This window comes from Heterodontus francisci, chromosome 11 (genome assembly GCF_036365525.1).
Source record: "Heterodontus francisci isolate sHetFra1 chromosome 11, sHetFra1.hap1, whole genome shotgun sequence".
Classification (NCBI taxonomy): Eukaryota; Metazoa; Chordata; class Chondrichthyes; order Heterodontiformes; family Heterodontidae; genus Heterodontus; species Heterodontus francisci.
Genome location: NC_090381.1, coordinates 66,757,665 through 66,777,542, shown reverse-complemented (window position 1 = coordinate 66,777,542; position 19,878 = coordinate 66,757,665). Strand labels below are relative to the sequence as shown.

Sequence of the window (19,878 nt, the reverse complement as noted above, 5' to 3'; positions counted from 1 at the left end):
GGGGTAAAGGGATGGGAGGAGGGGATATGTGCACAAACATATTCTGTATCAAGAAGGAAGACATCTAAACTAAGTTGCAGTCAGAAATATGTAGCAAAATGCTCAAAGAGAAAATCAGCAGGCAGAAATACCTATGGTGAAAGAGAGAAAACAATGAGAAATCAGTCAGAGCCTCCAGTAAGAACAAAAGGTCAAACATACATACTGCTTTTCATATATGTATTGAGAGAAAATAGGAGGTAAAAGAAAAAGGGAGGAGGAAGTAAAAGGTGAAAAAGGCCATTTGCAATTTTGTGTTTACCCTGAGGGTACAGTACTGGCTCTAGCTTCACAACATTGTAAACAGGATCCACATGCTTGTGCTTTTGTTCCAAAATTACAAAGAGGAACAAATCACAACAGAAGTAAATCTTCCACTCCTTGGTAACAGGACAGTGAACATGGACTGATGCACAAAGAGGTTATCCCCCCTGGTCCACGTGATGGGCATACTTTTACACTTTTGACTATTTTTAGATTTTTCATGTAGGGCAATGTTTCAGTTATGAAGTGGATTCCCAACCGAACAAATATTACACTAGGATTTTACTCAATATTGACAGCTGTGCTAAAAGGTTGGCACTCAATTTACAATAGTGATTCCAAATCACAAAACTATGTTAACCATTTTCTTTTTGTTTTGGGTTACCATACCGGCACAGATTATATATCTTTCGATGTTATAATTCTTAGTCTCTGAATAAAGTTGTATGACGTACACCGCAACAGCATTCAGCAAGTGTTGAAGAACTGCAGACATCTACCAGGCAATCAGAGCCAATAACAGAAATGGAGGCAGCAGCTAAGTATATGCGTAAGCTACAAATGCTAATCTGAAAAGAACAAGTCACATAGCAAACAGTCAACTCTGTTTTCCCTAGTTCCACTTCTCTACAGGTCATAACATATATTTAAATGTTTACCCAGTTTCCGATATGGTCAATCATAGACTCTATTTTTATCCCAGAATAAAATACACCAACTAGGTTTCTTTAATAAACAACAAAATTATCAGTTTATTATAAAACAAGACTTAACAAGTAATGAAGCAAAGCATTAACACAGAGATTGAAATATGAAAGTTCCCTTTTACCTTTGCCCCTCACATATACAAACGGTTAACCGAAAATAAAGAGATTTTCTCTTTAGAACTCTGTTAGCAAAAAAAGACAAAAAAAAACTTTGGTCAAATACTTGCTAATTCTTGAAGGAAAAAAGAGGTGTGGAAAGATGTCAGTTGTCCCTTTATTCTGGCATCCCAAATACACGTAGACAGCTGTCACTGGGATCTTTCTAGAACAGTTCTTTTCAGGCGAATTTGAAGATCAGTTTGGCAGACGTTCCAGGAGGAATGCAGCATCAATTTCTCTATTTCTTACACTTCCATCTCAAAGAGATGGAAAAGGGTGAGCTACGGTTTTTTGCTTAGCAGGTTGATTTTTAAATTCCTTTCATAACACTGTCCATATCCAACTCACTATCCAAAGTGAAACCAAAACAATATCTCAAGAGTCAAGCTTCCAGACTCCTATAAATCTTGACCTGTCACTTCTTTGTAAACATCCTCCCCAGGTCTAAAATACCCCACTGGGTACTTATCTGAAGACAGGTGACTTCCAGTAAGGGTTGTTTACAAACCAAGTCCAAAAGACCTTCCGATTACCTTTTCAGTTTTAAAACCCAAGTCCTCAAAAAAATTTAACAAAGAAAAGGAAGCACTTTCGTAACATTATGTTGGCAAAATTTGAATGGTCCTAACATGTTGACATAAATGTCAGGCATGGATCTGTTAGTAGCATTCTTGCCTGAGAGTCAGAAGGTTGTGGGTTCAAGTCCCACTGCAGAGGCTTAAGCACATAACCTAGGCTGATAGCCCAGTGCAGAACTGAGATAGTACTGCAATGTCAGAGGTGCTGTTTTTGGATGAGACGTTAAACCAAAGCCATGTCTGCCCTCTAAGATGGACATAAAAGATCCCATGGCAGGGGCGTTCCTAGCCAATGTTCTGGTCAATATATATCCTTGAACCAATATCTCTTAAAAGAAGAAACTTACCATCTGGTCATTTATCTCACTGCTGTTTGTGGGACCTTGCTGTGTACAAATTGGCTGCTGCATTTCGAACATTACAACAGTTACTAAACTTCATTGTCTGTAAAGCATTTTGGGATATCCTGACATTATGAAATGTGCTGTATATATGCAAGTTACTTCTTTATAAGTGGGTGGGATTGTGTGTAGTGAATTACTAACTATTTAAATAATCTTTCTTTCTTTCTTTGGTCTCCTTCTCTCGAGAGACAATGGGTAAGCGCCTGGAGGTGGTCTGTGGTTTGTGAAGCAGCGCCTGGAGTGGCTATAAAGGCCAATTCTAGAGTGACAGACTCTTCCACAGGCGCTGCAGATAAAATTGGCTGTCGGGGCTGTTACACAGTTGGCTCTCCCCTTGCGCTTCTGTCTTTTTTCCTGCCAACAGCAAAGTCTCTTCGACTCGCCACTCTTTAGCCCCGCCTTTATGGCTGTCCGCCAGCTCTGGCAATCACTGGCAACTGATTCCCACGACTTGTGGTCAATGTCACAGAACTTCATGTTGCGTTTGCAAATGTCTTTAAATAATAAAACAACCTAAAAGCACAGAAGCAAAATCTAGGTCATTGATACAGTAGGTCCAGAGAGGTGGAGTAGTACATGGAGCATAGCTTCATTTCAAATGAAAATTAGCTTTAAAAAATGTGAATAGTTTCTCTTTCATTTTCATTCAGTATTGGTGCACCTCCTATGTTAGTGTTAGCAGTAAGACAGAGGAAAATCCTCTCTCTTACCCATGTTCATTGTGTTCATGCTTCTCCCTCATCCTATAATCTCTCTGCTTCTCTGTGTCTCTTTTGCTTCTTTTTCTTTTGAGTGGAGCAGTTGGTGGTCTGTCATGACAGAAGTTGCTGACATTGGAGATCTGATTTTGTTTTTGTGGTAGATGTGGGGAAAATGTGGACTGCAGTGTTTGAGGGTTAATTTCCCATCTTTCATCTCAGCCTTGCTTCCCTGCAGTAAGTCATTCCAATCATTCCCATACTTCCTGCCCTTCGAATACATTGTACTATTGGCAGCAACATGTTAGTTGCATCATTACCCATACCATTTTCTGGTCCCAGTATGCATTCATTGCTCATCAGATAATTCCATCCAATTCTTCAACCTAACCATTGGCAGTACCTTCCTTCCAAAATACATTATTTTACATTTCTCAGCATTGAAGCATGCCAAATACTTGCAGGTTGATAGGTAAATTGGCCATTGTAAAAATTGCCCCTAGTGTAGGTAAGTGGTAGGAGAATTGAGGGAATGTGGGGATGGGAGAGGGAAAATGGGATTAACGTAGGATTAGTATAAATGGGTGGTTGATGGTCGGTGCGGACTCGTTGGGCCAAAGGGCCTGTTTCGGTGCTATAACTGTCTATAACCTTGGGTAAACCCTTCTAAATTAAATGGCAAATTCCTTGGCATCCTGAGAAAAATGATTAGTCACGCCTTCACTGCATAGATACAATTGTGTCTCATCTTGAACCATGAGCAAAACTCAAACAAGGCAAGATAATGGTCAAGCCTGGGAAAGAGAATAACACACAATGAATGCAACTAAAGAAATACAAATGTGGAAGCATTACAGTTTGCTTTAATGACAATATTTTGCTTCAGTGGTCCTTTTATGACAAATAAATTAGAAGCAATTTACAACAATTTTAAGAGTCCATTTAAACGTAAGGACTTTCTGGAAAAAAAAATTTGGATAAGCTTTCCAACTCTCCACAAAATTGCATAACACTCATACATTTCAGAGTATACAATACAAGTCACTGTATTCACCTCAGATATATCAAAATTGCTGGTGCACATCAATAATTCTTCCACAAAGCTGGAAACATTATTACTGAGGATTGAAACACTTCTTAAGTTCAGTACACTGAATAAGAATCATGACTGCCCTTGTTATTAACAGACCAGGACAGTCTGTGCTGAGTTAACTGATGGATGCTGTAAAAATTCTGAATGGGGATGGACGAAATCAGCTATGGCAAGTGTTTTTGATTGATAACAATTGCCCCAGTTGGAAAGTGAATGTGTGTGAAATGCTCAAGTGAGGACAGGATTCGGCTCAGCTTTGATTCCTCCACCTCCTCCCTACCACCCCTCCTGAAACCTACTAATATTCATCAAGTATCACACATAGCAAATGACCACTTGGACAAGCTATTGGACCTGAGCTTTCAGGGATAGTGCTAACATATTGGAAAATAATTTATAAGCAATCTTAACTACATTTATATATAACTTCATATAAAATGTTATCAAAATGTTATTTGAAATGAGGATCAGTTTTTAAAAACATTTCTATGTGGGAATTTGCTGCAAGTTTTAGTGTTGGCATACCACCTGTGCAAATCAGCTATCATTTTTGTCAGCACACCTGACAGTTGGTTGTGCTAATCCAAACAATTACAATATTTTAATAAAAGGCAATTATTAAAGAGCTTACCTGTTACAAAATGGAGGAGACTGCACCTAGTCAAAACCTATTGACTGCTGAAGAATGTAACACCTGAAATATAAAGCAACAAGGGCAGTTTGTGGCAAAGCTGACACACTGTCTGCTTTAAAGAGTGATATTGAATGTGACATTTTTCATTTATTTGTAAATGCCTCTTTTATAGCACATTGACGAGAAGCGACAGTTGCCTCTTGCAGGATAACCCAGGTGATGGCAAAGTGGAGGAGTCTTGACAGTTTCTTTAATGAGACTCTGCATTAGGGCCGCCATCTAATACTTTTCACCAACAAAGATCAAGGTCTTTGCTTTCAATCTTATAACCTGATAATTTAGCAAACATTAACCCTATAAAAAGCCAAATTAACCCATTGAGTACTTGTTTTATTTTCTATTACTTCAATGCTTTTGTATTATTCAAGAGGACCTAATCCTCACACTGTTCACTGCATCAATTATTGAAGAATTGATAAATTCAACAAATCACCTTCAGCTCCATTCAAGCACTGGAAAAAGATTACAAATACACTGTCAGAGTACAGTAATTAAAGCAGAATCCCTGAACCTCAACAGAAATATATTAGCTAAAAAGGGTAGAAGTTACACAGAGACATTATATGTATAGCAAAATTTTACATAAGAGGAAATGAGATATTATGTTTTTGTTAATATTAGGAGAAGCAGGTCTGGAATGTAAAAGCCTCCACTAAATAAAAGCTACATTTATAAAGTACAAACTTATTACAGAATTTTTGGTATCAACTATACACTAAAAATATATGGGTAAAGTAAATGTAATGTATTATTTAATTAATTAATAAAGAAGAGCGGAATCTTATTTTTGGATGACTTACAAATCAGCTTTTATTTAACAAGCACAAATTTCATCTAACAATACGATGCAGATCACACCACACATTCGTCATTAGTTCAACTGCCTGCTCTCTTTTAGCTAGGTCATCTGGGGGAGGTACAGACAAGATACTTCTGCAAGGAAAGGTAAGAATTGGAGAGGACTCAGCCGAGGCCATCTTGCACGCCTACTAATAATTACACTACAGTATCAGTAGAAGGGTATGGGAACAATTCATCTATCTACCTTCCTGGTCAGAGAGGGAGAGGCATGTTGTATATCCCTGGACATTTGCTGGATTTCTCTCTACAACAGTTAAATTAGTACATCAATTTAAAAACGTTAAAATTATTTATAGTACAGATGTACTTGCACTTTACTGTCTGTGTTTTCACCAGGAAGCAGGTAGCAATGCAGAAATATACACAGTCAGCACCTGCCTAACTGCCCCCTCTCTGTTCTGGGGATCAGGCATTTCTTGCTCCACCTGCATCTCATTTAGGTGAGTTGAGGTTGCTGCACCATTGGATGTAAGAATGCACATTTTTAAATAATGTCCCACATATTAGACATTTTAAAAGATGCAAATGCGGGCAATCTCAAACTGAAAACAGAAGGTGCTGGAAATTAGATTTGTTAACATTCAAATTGAGAAAATATAGGTCAAATTGAGCAGATTGTGGTAAGAACTAGAAGATAAGGAAGCCCCTTTACAGCACCAAATGTCAGGAGGGTGAGGAGGGAGATGAGAACAACAAAAAAGGCCAGAATGAGATGTACAAATGACTATCACAAAGAGACACTTAATGGACTTAATAGCCCATGAATATATTAACTGAAGACTCAAGGACGAAAGAGAAAGAGCACCTCAGACAGTGAAAGGATTTTAAAAAGCGGGAGATGCAAAAGGCTACAAAATGAAGAAGTAGAGAATGATGGTTGAAGGAGACAGGATATTGCGAGAGACAGCTTTATCTGAAATTGGTAAACTCAATGTTCAGACCGGAAGGCTGCAAAGTCCCAAGGAAAAAGAAGAAATATTGTTCTTCAAGTTTATGCTGACCTTGGCCAGAACAGTGTATGAGTCCAAAAACTGGAATGGTCAAAGTGGAAACAGAAGGGCAAGTTGAAGTGGCAAGGCACAAGAAGACGTGATCACACTTGCAGACAAAACAAAGTTATTCAGCAAAGCAATCATGCAATCTACATTTGATCTCCCTACTGCAGGAAAGATTGCATGATAAACTGTGATTACAGTATATTAGATTAGAGGATATATATGCAAATTACTATCTCATGCTGAAGGGGGTCTTCAAAGTACTGAATAAAGGTGTGGGGAAATGCAAATGGGAAGATGCTGTATCTGAAATAAAAACAAGAAATGCTGGAAATACTCAGCAGGTCTGGCAGCATATGTGGAGAGAGAAGCAGAGTTAACGTTTCAGGTCAGTGACCCTTCATCAGAACTGGCAAAGGTTAGAAATGTAATAGGCTTTAAGCAAATAAAGCGGGGGCGGGGCAAGTGATAACAAAGGTAAAGGTGTTGATAGGACAGGGTCACAGAGAATAACTGACCAGAAGGTCATGGAGCAAAGGCAAATGGTATGTTCATAGTGTGTTGAAAGACAAAGCGTTAGTGCAGAGAGGGCGTTAATGAACAGAAAAATGAACAGCCCTGGCCCAAAGCACAAACATGAAAAAAACGATGGGCAGTCACATGGTAAGAAAAATGAATGATGAAACAAAATAAAATAAAAAGAAAAAAGAAAAAGAAACTGAAAATAAAAAGGGTGCCCGTCTGTATCTGCTCTGGTTCCATTGTGCAGAAACCCTGAAAAACTGGGCTCTGGGAGGGTGGGCTTGTGGCTCCTGTCATCTCTTGACAAGGGTTCACTCTATTGATTCCTGAGCTGAAGAGGTTATCTTATGGGAAAAGGTTGGACTGGCTTGGCCTGTATCAATTGGAGTTTAGAAGAATGAGAGCTGATATTATTGAAACATAAAAGATCCTGAGGGGACTTGACAGGGTGGATGCTGAGAGGATGTTTCCCATATGGGAGAGAGTAGAACTAGGGGACACAGTTTAAAAATAAAGGGGCTCCCATTTAAGACAGAGATGAGGAGAAATTTTTTCTCTCAGAGGGCTGTTAGTCTGTGGAATTCTCTTCCCCAGAGAGCAGTGGAGACAGGGTCATTGAATATTTTTAAGGCTGAGCTAGATAGATTCTTGATTGACTAGGGAGTCAAAGATTATAGGGAGTAGACAGGAAAGTAGAGTTGAGGCCACAATCAGATCAGCCATGATCTTATCAAATAGGGGAGTAGGCTCGAGGGGCCGAATGACCTACCCTTGCTCCTAATTTGTATGTCCGTATGTTCGTATGGGGATTGTTGGGTATGTCAGACAAAACTCAGAAGGTTTCTTGGAACAGGGAGGAAAATTGCCATTGCAATTGTCGACTTGCATCACACTGTTACCGGCTATTATTAAATACTCCCTGTTCTATATAAATAATCACGTTTGGAATTTGTCTGAATAAGTTGAAAACCCTGTCATCCTGTACTTATATGCAAGTTTCCACAGCAAGGACAGTGAGAATTGGGGTGATGGAAAAATGAACAAAAAAAGTGTCCCAGAAACCTCTGGAAACCTCTGGAAACCTGAGAAGAGTGGGGAAGAAAAGCACATTAGTTGGAGATGCCACAAATGACAAGCTGATTTAGCAGGTACAGAAGCTAATGGGATGAATGCAAGTGCAAGAGAGACCCTGTGACTGCTGTGAAAGAACGCAAGAGAACAGGAATATGAAATGAAGTGGACTTGGTCAAAAGCCAGATCACCAAATATTAGAAGAATTTAGCCGAGGACATTTCAGAAGATATGGTGGGCTGATGTTGGGGGGCATGGTGGAGGGGGGGGCGGAAAATGCCTCCATCAGAGGGCCGCCACAGGCCTCAATGCCAGGAAGGCCTGGCCCGATACTACCGGCGGCGGTGAGGCCTCGTGACCGCACCCCGCTGCTCAGCAATGGGAGAACAATTTACATATGTAAATATATTTAAGTAAAGGAATTAGTTACCTCCTCGCCTCTGCCTTCCATCCCGCTGCAAGGGGAACCGAGGCGTAACACTGATGGGGAGGGGGAGCAGGTAGGTTTTCCAGTGCAGAGGGGGGTGTGGAGTGGGGTCAAACTAATCTCATTGGTTTAGGGGATGGTGGGAAGGGTTAGAGTTTAAAGTTTATGTATTTGGTGGGGGGGGGGGCGAAGGTGTTTTGGGGGGGGGAGAGAGCAAGTAATGGACTGCATGGTTATTAGGGGCATGGGAGGGGGCAATTTAAATGTTTTAAAAAAAATTTTAAATCTATTTTTTTAAATATTGAAATTAAATGAAAGGGCTCAAAGCCCTTTAAAAATGGCATCAGCGCCTGTGCAAAGGCTGCTGACTCCATTGCCGGGACGGATCGCCCAGCACGCCATTGGGGTGGGCGGTCCGCCCCAGCATTTAAATCAGCCGCTGCGCTAATGCAGTGCAATAAGCGGAATCTATACAGCAGATACAATGCAGTCCAAAATACTGGAAGAATGGAGCAATGCCTTCTGATGAAGAGGATAGGAGAAAACCTAAACCAGGTTGTGGTGGCAGTCAGTGGGCTTTTAGCAGTATGTATGGAGATGGACGTAGAAATAGAAATCCAGAGAGGAAATGGAGTCAGTAAAATTCTCCAGTTTTAAGAGAAGGAAGAAGTGGCACCAGTAAGTATTGAGGAAGAAAATGTGAAGGAACAGCCCAAGCAAGATTGGAACGAATCTCTTACAGAAGTACAAGTATATCTGGCGTTTCATGTGAGATTCAGGGGAGGCGGTGACGTACTGGTATTGTCACTGGACTAGTAACCCAGAGACCCAGGTATTGCTCTGGGGACATGGGTTCGAATCCCACCACAGCAGAAGGTGGAATTAGAATTCAATTAATAAATCTGGAATTTAAAGCTAGTTTAATGATGGCCATGAAACCATTGTTGATTGTTGTAAAAACCCATCTGGTTCACTAATGTCCTTTAGGGAAAGAAATCTGCTGTCCTTACCTGGTCTGGCCTACATGTGACTCCAGATCCACAGCAATGTGGTTGACTCTTACATGCCCTCGAAAATGGCCTAGCAAGCCACTCAGTTCAAGGGCAATTAGGGATGGGCAATAAATGCTGGCCTGGCCATCCCAAGAAAGAATTAAAAAAACAAATTTTTCAGGCAAGTCAGAAATCTCCCTTTTCTCTACTGAACAGAGAGGTGTTTCCACTTCTTTGTCACTGAAAGAGCAGTACCAAGAGAGAAATGGGAACTGCAGGGGCAAAATAATTTTTAAACTGTTAGGAGACCAATAACAACCAAAACAACTTGTGATTATATAGCACCTTTATTGGAGCAAAGGTCTCAAGGCGCTTAAACAAGACCACAATCAAGAAAAACATTTTTGACACTGAGTCGCAGAAGGAGATATCAGGACAGATGGCCAAAAGCTTGGTCTAAGAGGTAGGTTTCAAGGAGCATCTTAAAGGAGAACAGAGAGATAGAGAGATTTAGGGAAGAAGTGCCAGAGCTTCAGGCCCAGGCAACTAAAAGCATGGTCGCTAATGGTATGATGATTAAAATCGTGGATATGCAACAGGTCAGAATTAGAAGAGCGCAGAGATTTCAAAGGCTTCTAAAGTTGGAGTTGGCCACAGAGATAGGTAGGGGTGAGGGCATGCAGAGCTTTGAAAACAAGGATGAGGCTTTTAAAATTGAGGTGTATTGTAACAGGAGTCAGTGTAGGTCAGCAAGCACAGGGGTGATGGGTGGACAAGGCTTGGTGTGAGTTAAGATACAGGCAGTAAAGTTTTGGGTCAGCACAAATTGATGTAGTGTGGAAGATGGGAGGCCGGCCAGGAGGTCATTGGAATCGATAAGTACAGAGGTAAGAAAGGCATGGATGAGGGTTTCAGCAGCAGAGGAGCTGAGGTCTGGTCAGAGACAGGCGATGTTATGGAAGTGGAAGTAGGCGGGTTTGGTAATGGAGCAGATATGTGGTCAGATGGTTATCTTGGAGTCAAATACAACACCAAGATTGTGAACAGTCTGGCTCATTTTAAGACCGTTGCCACGGATGGAAACAGTGGTCAGGGAATGGAGTTTGTGGTGGACCAAAGATAATGGCTTCTGTCTTCCCAATACTTATTTGGGGGAAATTTCTGCTCATCCAATATTGGTTGTCAGGCAAGCAACGTGACAAATCAGAGACATCGGTGGGATAGAGACAGGTGGTGAGATAGCTGAATGACATCAGCCTACAGAGGATAGATCCTTGGGGAAGTCCAGAGGTAATGATGTGGCAGAGGGAACAGAAGCCATTGTAGGTGATTTGCTGGCCATGATTTGAAAAATAAGAATGGAACCAGGTAAGGGCAATTCCACCCAGCCGGACAATGGAAGAGTGGCATTGGAGAAGGTTGGTGTGCTTAACTGTGTTGACGGGTGCAAATAGGTCGTGAAGGATGAGGAGGGATAGTTTACCAATGGTCACAGCCACATAGAATTTCATTTGTGACATTGATTAAGGGCCATTTCAGTACCATGGCAGGGCCAGAATTTGATTGGAGGGAATCAAGCATGAAATTGCAGGAAAGATGGGAACAGATTTGGGAGGTGACATACATTCAAGGATTTTGGAGAGGAAAGGGAGTTGGAGATGGGGCAATAGTTGGCAAGGACAGAGGGGTCAAGGGTGAGTTTTTCTGAGGAGAAATGTGGTGATGACACATTTGAAGGGAACGAGGACAGTACCGAAGGAGAGGGAACGATTGAAATGCCAGCTAACATTGGGCCCAGAAAGGGATGCTGGGTGATTAACAGTTCAGTCAGAAAACGATTGAGAGACCAGGAAGTGGGTCTCATGGATGAAGCTTCAATTGGACAGAGCAGAACAGGAGATGAGATAGAAACTACAGCAAGATACAAGTTCAGCGCTGGAACTGCAAGGAGCATTAGGGGACATTTAGTCCTATGGGCTGAGGGACGAGAGGAAACCAACAGAGGCAGCTGAACAGATGGCCTTAATCTTTGTGACAAAGATGTCCACAAGCTACTCATACTTGTTGGAGGTGAGGGTGAAGGTGGCATAGGAGTGTGATTCAAGAAGATAGTTTGTGAAGAGAAGCCAGGGGTTACCTTTGCATTCCAGAATATTCTTTGACCAGTGAACATGGGAAGGAGAAAATTAATGACTTTTTCCCTCCTCCAGGCTTAAAGGCTAAAAGCACAATGTTGCCACACCTAGTACCATGTCATTTGTACCAACATTGATTCACTTACATTAGATAGAACACATTCCTAATCTGTCCCTGAGGTTACACAGATAAATACCACGATAGCTTACTGTTGTTCACTTAACTTCTAAAATCAGGCCAAATCTCTACCAATAAAAAAAAATCAGTAAACACACATCTACTTCTCTGATTAGTAAACTGCTTAACATGAGAAGAATGACGGTGAATTTGACCCCAAGGATAAATTAGTCACATTTGTCAATTTTTCTTTAATTTTAAACTGGATTTAATTTTCTGGTACTGATGGTAAAGTTGACAGGCAGCTTTTTTAATCTAAAACTGGGAATTTTTCCTTGTCAGAAAATGCATTGTGAACATTATGCTAATTATGTTCTCTATAAATCAAATCAGTGACTCAGCATATTCACACCCTGTTCTCTCCACCCTAACCCAATCATTTTAAAACGTTAGAGATCACACTGAGTACAATTCCTGGAGGATATGAATGTTAGACCATAAGAAATAGGAGCAGGGGTCGGCCATATAGCCCCTCAAGCCTGCTCTGCAATTCAACACGATCATGTCTGATCTTCTACACTAGAGTTGTCCAACATACAAGTTATGGGCCAGAATCCAGCCCGCCAATCCGGTGTGACTGACAGCAGGCTGCTCGTAACTTGGCTTTGATTGACAACTTTCCTATTAAAGCGTACATCAGGCAGAGGGGATAGATGGGTAAGTAACTAAAGTAAAGAGAAAGGTCTAAGTTCTTTTTAATATAGTAGGTAGTGTTTATTTGGGGGGAATCAAGGTACCTGGTGTAAATCTAATTTTTGGGTAATTTAAGGGAGTAAAAACAGAGTGAAAAAAAATAAAGAATGACCTCACAGGAAAACCATAAACTCATTGGTTGGTAAGTAACTGCTAATTTGAATTACCTATTCTAAGTTGATTTCAGATTAAAGGTGAATATTTATTTTATTTTTTATTATTTTTAAAAATTATTTAGAGATACAGCACTGAAACAGGCCCTTCGACCCACCGAGTCTGTGCCGACCAACAACCACCCATTTATACTAACCCGACATTAATCCCATATTCCCTACCAGATCCCCACCTTCCCTCAATTCTCCTACCACCTACCTACACTACGGGCAATTTACAATAGCCAATTTACCTATCAAGTCTTTGGCTGTGGGAGGAAACCGAAGCACCCGGCGGAAACCCACACGGTCACAGGGAGAACTTGCAAACTCCGCACAGGCAGTACCCAGAACTGAACCCGGGTCGCTGGAGCTGTGAGGCTGCGGTGCTAACCACTGCGCCACTGTGGAGAAATATTTTGCAGATTAAAAACTAAAGACCAGTCGGAAATTTAAAGAACAAATTAAAATCTAATTAAATAAAATAGAGATGCAGTGCCAGGCAACGTGTTGTACCTGCATGATGTGGGAGCTGGTGGACCCCATTGTGGCTCCTAGTGACCACATCTGCAGCAAGTGTTGGCTGCTCGAGGAACTCCGGCTCAGAGTTGATGAGGGGGGCGGCGAAGGTCAAGTGGGCAGGGAAAGTGTTTTGTGGGGGGGGTAGAGAGCAAGTAATGCATTGCATGGTTATTAGGGGCATGGGAGGGGGCAATTTAAATGTTTTTAAAAATGAGCTGGAGTCTGAACTTCGGACACTGCGATACATCAGGGAGGGGGAGAGTTACCTGTGTCTCAGGAGGCAGTCACACCCCTTAGATTAACTACCATGAATTCGGCCAATGGTCAGGGACAGGAGGGTATGACTATGCGTGAGGCAGGTAGAGGGAACCAGGAAGTAGTGTTGCAGGAGCCTCAGCCATTATCCTTGTCCAACAGGTTCGAAATTCTTGCTCCCTGTGTGGACGAGAGCAGGGACTGTAGGGAGGATGAGCAAACTGACGACAGCACCGTGGTACAGGGAGCCATTCAAGTGGGGGGAGAAAAGAGAAATGTAGTCATTATGGGGGATAGTATAGTTAGGGGCATAGACACTGTTCTCTGTGGCCAGGATCGAGAGTCCCGAAGGCTCTGTTGCCTACCTGGTGCCAGGGTTCAGGATATCTCATCTGGGCTGCAGAGGAACTTGGAGTGGGAGGGGAAAGATCCAGTTGTCATGGTCCACGTAAGCACCAATGATATTGGTCAAACGTGGATAGAGGTTCTGCTGAGGGAATATGAGCAGCTAGGGGCTAAATTAAAAAGCAGAACCAAAAAGGTAATAATCTCCAGATTACTACCTGAGCCAGGAGCAAAGGGTCAATAAGATTAAAGAGGTAAATGCGTGGCTCAAAGATTGGTGTGCGAGAAATGGGTTCAAATTCGTGCGACATTTGCACCAGTACTGGGGAAGGAGGCAGCTGTTCCGATGGGACGGGCTCCACCTGAATCAGGCTGGGACCAGAGTCTTGGCAAATCGTATAACTAGGGCTGTAGATAGGGCTTTAAATTAAATAATGGGGGGGAGAGTTCAGTTGCATGGAAAAACAGGAAGTTAAAGGAGAAGGTAGGAGTGCAGGTTAGTGGTGAGGCTGATTGTTAACAAACTGCAAGAAGTATACTAGTTAAACCAGAAGAGAGAAATAATAAACAGGCGAATAAAGCATCAGTGCTGAGGGACAAGTTAGGGGGTATATCCCAAATAAGAGTTCTATATACAAATGCACGGAGTGTAAGAAATAAACTAGATGAACTGCAGGCGCAAATTCAAATGGAAAATTATGATGTGGTCGCCATTGCAGAGACGTGGCTACAGGATGGTCGGGACTGAGAACTAAATATACCTGGTTATAAAGTTTACAGGAGGGAGAGGGAAAATGGCAGAGGGGGTGGAGTAGCCTTACTGATTAGAAATAATATCACCTCATTGGTGAGGGAGGATATAATGAGGGGTGGAATTGAGGAACGGAAAAGGATCTAAAACTGTAATCTTCTTCTCTTTTGGGCCTCCTTATCTCGAGAGACAATGGATACGCGCCTGGAGGTGGTCAGTGGTTTGTGAAGCAGCGCCTGGAGTGGCTATAAAGGCCAATTCTGGAGTGACAGGCTCTTCCACAGGTGCTGCAGAGAAATTTGTTTGTTGGGGCTGTTGCACAGTTGGCTCTCCCCTTGCGCCTCTGTCTTTTTTCCTGCCAACTACTAAGTCTCTTCGACTCGCCACAATTTAGCCCTGTCTTTATGGCTGCCCGCCAGCTCTGGCGAATGCTGGCAACTGACTCCCACGAAAACTGTAATAGGTGTTGTGTATAGACCCCCTGGTAGCAGTTCTGAGGTGTTAGATTGGATAAATTAGGCAAGTGTGTAACAAAGGCAGAGTAGTAATAATGGGGGATTTTAACTTACACATAGATTGGGAGAGGCAGACTAGCACCTGTCAGAATAGTAGTGAATTTCTGGAATGTGTTCGGGATAGTTTCCTACAGCAATATGTCCTAGATGTAACAAGGGGACAGGTAATATTAGATTTAGTTATGAGTAATGAGCCAAATTTAATTAGTAGCCTAACTGTGCGTGAACATTTATCAAATAGTGATCACAACATGATCGAATTCAAGATAGCGTTTGAAAGTGAAAAGCACGAATCAGCTACTAGAATTTTAGACTTGGGTAAGGCTGACTTTACCGGGATGAGACAGAGATTGTCCACGGTAAGCTGGGTAGATCGGTTAATGGGTCAAACGACTGAAGAACAGTGGAGAATATTTAAAGAAACATTTAACGAAATACAGAGCGAGTATATACCCCTGAGAGGAAAAAGCTCCACTTCACAGAAAAAACAGCCATGGACAACTAAAGAGATTAGAGATAGCATAAAACAAAAAGAAATGGCTTACAAAAATGCAAAATACAGCACAGATCCGGCTGAATGGGATCGATACAAAGACCAGCAAAGGGCCACAAAGCAGCTTATAAGAGCTACTAATAGAGATTATGAAAGGAAACTTGCAAGGGACATCAAAATCAATAAGAAATTTTACAGTTACATAAACGGAAAACGGGTGGTCAAGAGCAATGTAGGCCCACTAAAAGCTGAAACTGGAGATACTGTCATTGATAATGGGGAAATGGCAGACATGTTGAACAATTACTTTGCCTCAGTATTTACAGTTGAAAAGGAGGATAACTTGCCGACAGTCCCGAAAAAATTAACAGCCGGTAGGGGACAGGGACTTAATACAATTAACATAAGTAAATCATCAGTAACAAGGAAATTAATGGAACTAAAGAGTGAGAAATCCCCAGGACCTGATGGTTTCCATCCGAGGGTGTTAAAGGAAGTAGGGGAGCACTTTGTAGATGCCCTAACTATAGTCTTTCAGAGTTCCCTAGATTCAGGAGTGGTCCCTCTGGATTGGAAAGTTGCACATGTCACTCCACTTTTTAAGAAGGGTGAAAGGGGGAACCAAGGAAATTACAGACCAGTTAGCCTGACATCTGTGGTGGGCAAGTTGCTGGAATCTATAATCAAGGATAGGGTGACTGAACACCTAGAAAAATTTCAGTTAATCAGGGACAGCCAGCATGGATTCATGACGGGAAGGTCATGCCTGACAAATCTCATTGAATTTTTTGAAGAGGTGACTAAGGTAGTGGACAGGGGAATGTCTATGGATGTTATTTATATGGACTTCCAGAGGCATTTGATAAAGTCCCACATAAGAGACTGTTAACTAAGGTAGAAGCCCATGGAGTTGAGGGCAAATTATTGACATGGTTAGAAAGTTGGTTGAGCGGTAGGCGACAGAGAGTGGGGATAATGGGTAAGTACTCCGGTTGGCAGGACGTAACTAGTGGTGTCCCGCAGGGATCTGTGTTGCGGCCTCAATTATTCACATTATTCATTAACGACTTGGATGATGGTATAGTAAGTCATATATCCAAATTTGCTGATGGTACAAAGTTAGGCGGCATTGTAGACAGTCTAGATGATAGCATAAAATTGCAAAGAGATATTGACAGACTAGGTGAGTGGGCAAAACTGTGGAAGACAGTTCTACACCTGAACCATGCTGGGACCAGTTTCCAAGCGAGCCTCATAACTAGGGAAGTAGAGAGGGTTTTAAACTAAATGCTAGGAGCAAGGGATCAAATTTGGAAATATATGGTAAATCAAAGAGTAGAGACAAGGCAAGAGAGAAAGGTATTAATATGGGAAATGATAAAAAGACTGTGACAGGAAGGGGCAGAGAGCACAAATCTAAGATTAAATCAGCAGATAAGGCTAGAGGTTAAAAAATTAATAAAAGGACAAAACTAAAGGCTCTGTATCTGAATGCACATAGCATTCGAAACAAAATAGATGAACTGACAGCAAATAAAAATAAATAAGTACGATCTGATAGCCATTGCAGAGACATGGCTGCTGGATGACATAGATTGGGACCTGAATATTGAAGGGTACATGACATTTAGAAACGACAGGAAGCTAGGAAAAGGTGAAGGGGTGGCTCTATTAATTAATGATGTTATTAGTGCAATAGACTGGGATGACCTCAGTTCAGGAAACCAGGATGTAGAAGCAGTTTGGGTAGAGATGAGAAATGGTAAAGGCAAGAAGTCATTTGTGGGAGTGGTGTAGAGGCCCTCTAGCAGTAACTATATGATAGGATATGGTATAAAGGAAGAAATAATGGGTGCTTGTCAGAAAGGTACGGCGATAATCTTGGGGGATTTTAATCTACATATAGACTGGAAAAATCAGATGGGCAAAGGTAGCCCAGGTCAGGAGTTCATAGAATATTTTCTGGATAGTTACTTAGCACGGCACGTTCTGGAGCCAACTAGAGAGCAGGCTATACAAGACCTGGTATTGCGCAACAAGATAGGATTAATCAAGGAACTCATTGTGAAGGCACCCTAGGCACAGTATTCACAATATGATTGAATTTTACATTCAATTTGAGGGAGAGAAGAGTGGGTCTTAGACCAGTATTTTAAACTTAAATAAGGGCAATTATGAGGGCATGAAAGCAGAGCTAACTGAAGTGAACTGGCAAATTAGGTTAAGGGATAAGTCAATAGAGATGCAATGGCAGACATTGAAAGAGATATTTCAGAATACACAGAATAGATACATTCCAACGAGAAAGAAAAATTCCAAGGGGAGGACCCACCATCTGTGGTTCACTAAAAAGTTAAAGATAGTATCAAACTTAAAGAAAAAGCATATAATTGCGCAAAGATGGGTGGCAGGTCAGAAGATTGGACAGAATATAAAAAACGACAAGGAACAACTAAAAGATTAATCAGGAGGTAAAAATTAGAGTATGAGAGAAAACTAGCTAGAAATATAAAGACAGATAGTAAGAGTTTCTATAGATATTGTGAAAAGAAGAGTTAACAATGCGAGTGTTGATCCTATAGAAGGTGAGTCTGGGGAATAATGGAAAATAAGTAAATCGCAGATGAATTGAACAGGTATTTTGCATCGGTCTTCATCATAGAGAATACAAGTAAACATCCCAAAAGTAGCTGTAAATCAGGAAATGGAAGGGAGGGAGGAACTCAAGAAAATTACAATCACCAGGGAAGTGGTACTGAGCAAATTGTTGGAGCTGTGGGCTGACAAGTCCCCGGGCCCTGATGGACATCATCCTAGGTTCTTAAAAGAAGTGGCTAGCAAGATAGTTGATGTGTTGCTTTTAATTTTCCAAAATTCCCTAGATTCAGGGAAAGTTCCATTAGAGTGGAAAATAGTGAATGCAACTCCTTAATTCAAAAGGGGAGGGAGACAGAAAGCAGGAAACTATAGGCCAGTTAGCATAACGTCTGTCATAGGGAATATGTTAGAAGCTATTATTAAAGATGTTATAGCAGGGCACTTCGAAAAATTCAAGGTAATCAGGCAGTCAACATGGTTTTGTGAAAGGGAAATCATGTTTAACCAATTTCTTGGAGTTCTTTGAAGAGATAACATGTGCTGTGGATAAAGTGGAACCAGTGGATGTACTGTACTTATATTTTCCAGAAGGCATTTGATAAAGTGGCAGATCAAAGATTGTTGCGGGAAATAAAAGCTCATGGTGCAGGAGGTAACATATTGGCATGGATAGAAGATTGGCTAGCTAACAGGAAACAGAGTAGGCATAAATGGGTAATTTTCTGGTTGGCAAGATGTAACGAGTGGTGTGTCACAGGGATCTGTGCTGGGGCCTCAACTTTTTACAATTTATATAAATGACTTAAATAAAGGGACCGAAGGTATGATTGCTCAAACTTGCTGATGACACAAAGATAGGTAGGAAAGTAGGTTGTGAAGAGGATGTAAGGAGGCTACAAAGGGATATTGATAGGTAAAGTGATTGGGCAAAGAACTGGAAAATGGAGTATAATGTGGGAAAATGTGAAATTGTCCATTTTGGCAGGAAGAACAAAAAAAGAAGCATATTATCTAAATGATGAGAGATTGTGAGCTCTGAGATGCAGAGGGATCTGAGGGTCCTAGTGCATGAATCACAAAAGGTTAGTATGCAGGTACAGCAAGTAATTAGGCAAGTTAATAGAAGGTTACTGTTTATTGTGAGGGGAATTGAATGCAAAAGTAGGGAAGTTATGCTTCAGTTATACAGGGCATTGGTGAGACCACATCTGGAGTACTGTGTACAGCATTGGTCTCCTTATTTAAGGATGTAAATGTGTTGGAAGCAGTTCAGAGAAGGTTTACTACACTAATATCTGGAATGGTCGGGTTATCATGTGGAAAGGTTGGGCAGGCTAGGTTTATCTACGCTGGAGTTTAGAAGAGTAAGAGGCAACTTAATTGAAACATATAAGGTACTCAGGCGTCTTGACAGGGTGATGTCGAAAGGATGTTTCCTCTTGTGGAAGAATCTAGAACTAGGGGTCACTGTTTAAAAATAATGGATCACCTTCACTAATGTCACTTGTGTCCTTTAGGGAAGAAAATCTGCCATCCTTGCCTGGTCTGGCCTACATGTGACGTCAGATACACAGCAATGTGGTTGACTCTTAACTGTCCTCTGAAATGGCCGAGCAAGCCACTCAGTTGTCAAGGGCAATTAGGAATGGGCAACAAATGCTGGCCCCCACATCCCAGGAGAGAATTTCAAAAAAATTTAAGACAGAGATGGGGAGAAATTTTTTCTCTCAGGGGGTC

The 19,878-nt window shown here is 41.4% G+C and overlaps 1 protein-coding gene across 5 annotated transcripts in view; it reads right to left on the bottom strand.

The window, feature by feature from the left end:
* Positions 1-19,878, bottom strand: part of LOC137375294 (inactive N-acetylated-alpha-linked acidic dipeptidase-like protein 2) — a 1,073,632-nt gene that overhangs the window by 1,028,710 nt on the left and 25,044 nt on the right. For 4 of the 5 annotated variants that reach the window (XM_068042232.1, XM_068042235.1, XM_068042234.1 and 1 more), the window contains exon 2: positions 4,574-4,636. The exons of the other annotated variant lie outside the window; for it this stretch is intronic. The gene's annotated coding sequence lies outside the window, so the exon portion shown is untranslated. The remainder of the gene's footprint in view (positions 1-4,573; positions 4,637-19,878) is intronic. 5 annotated transcript variants of the gene reach the window in all.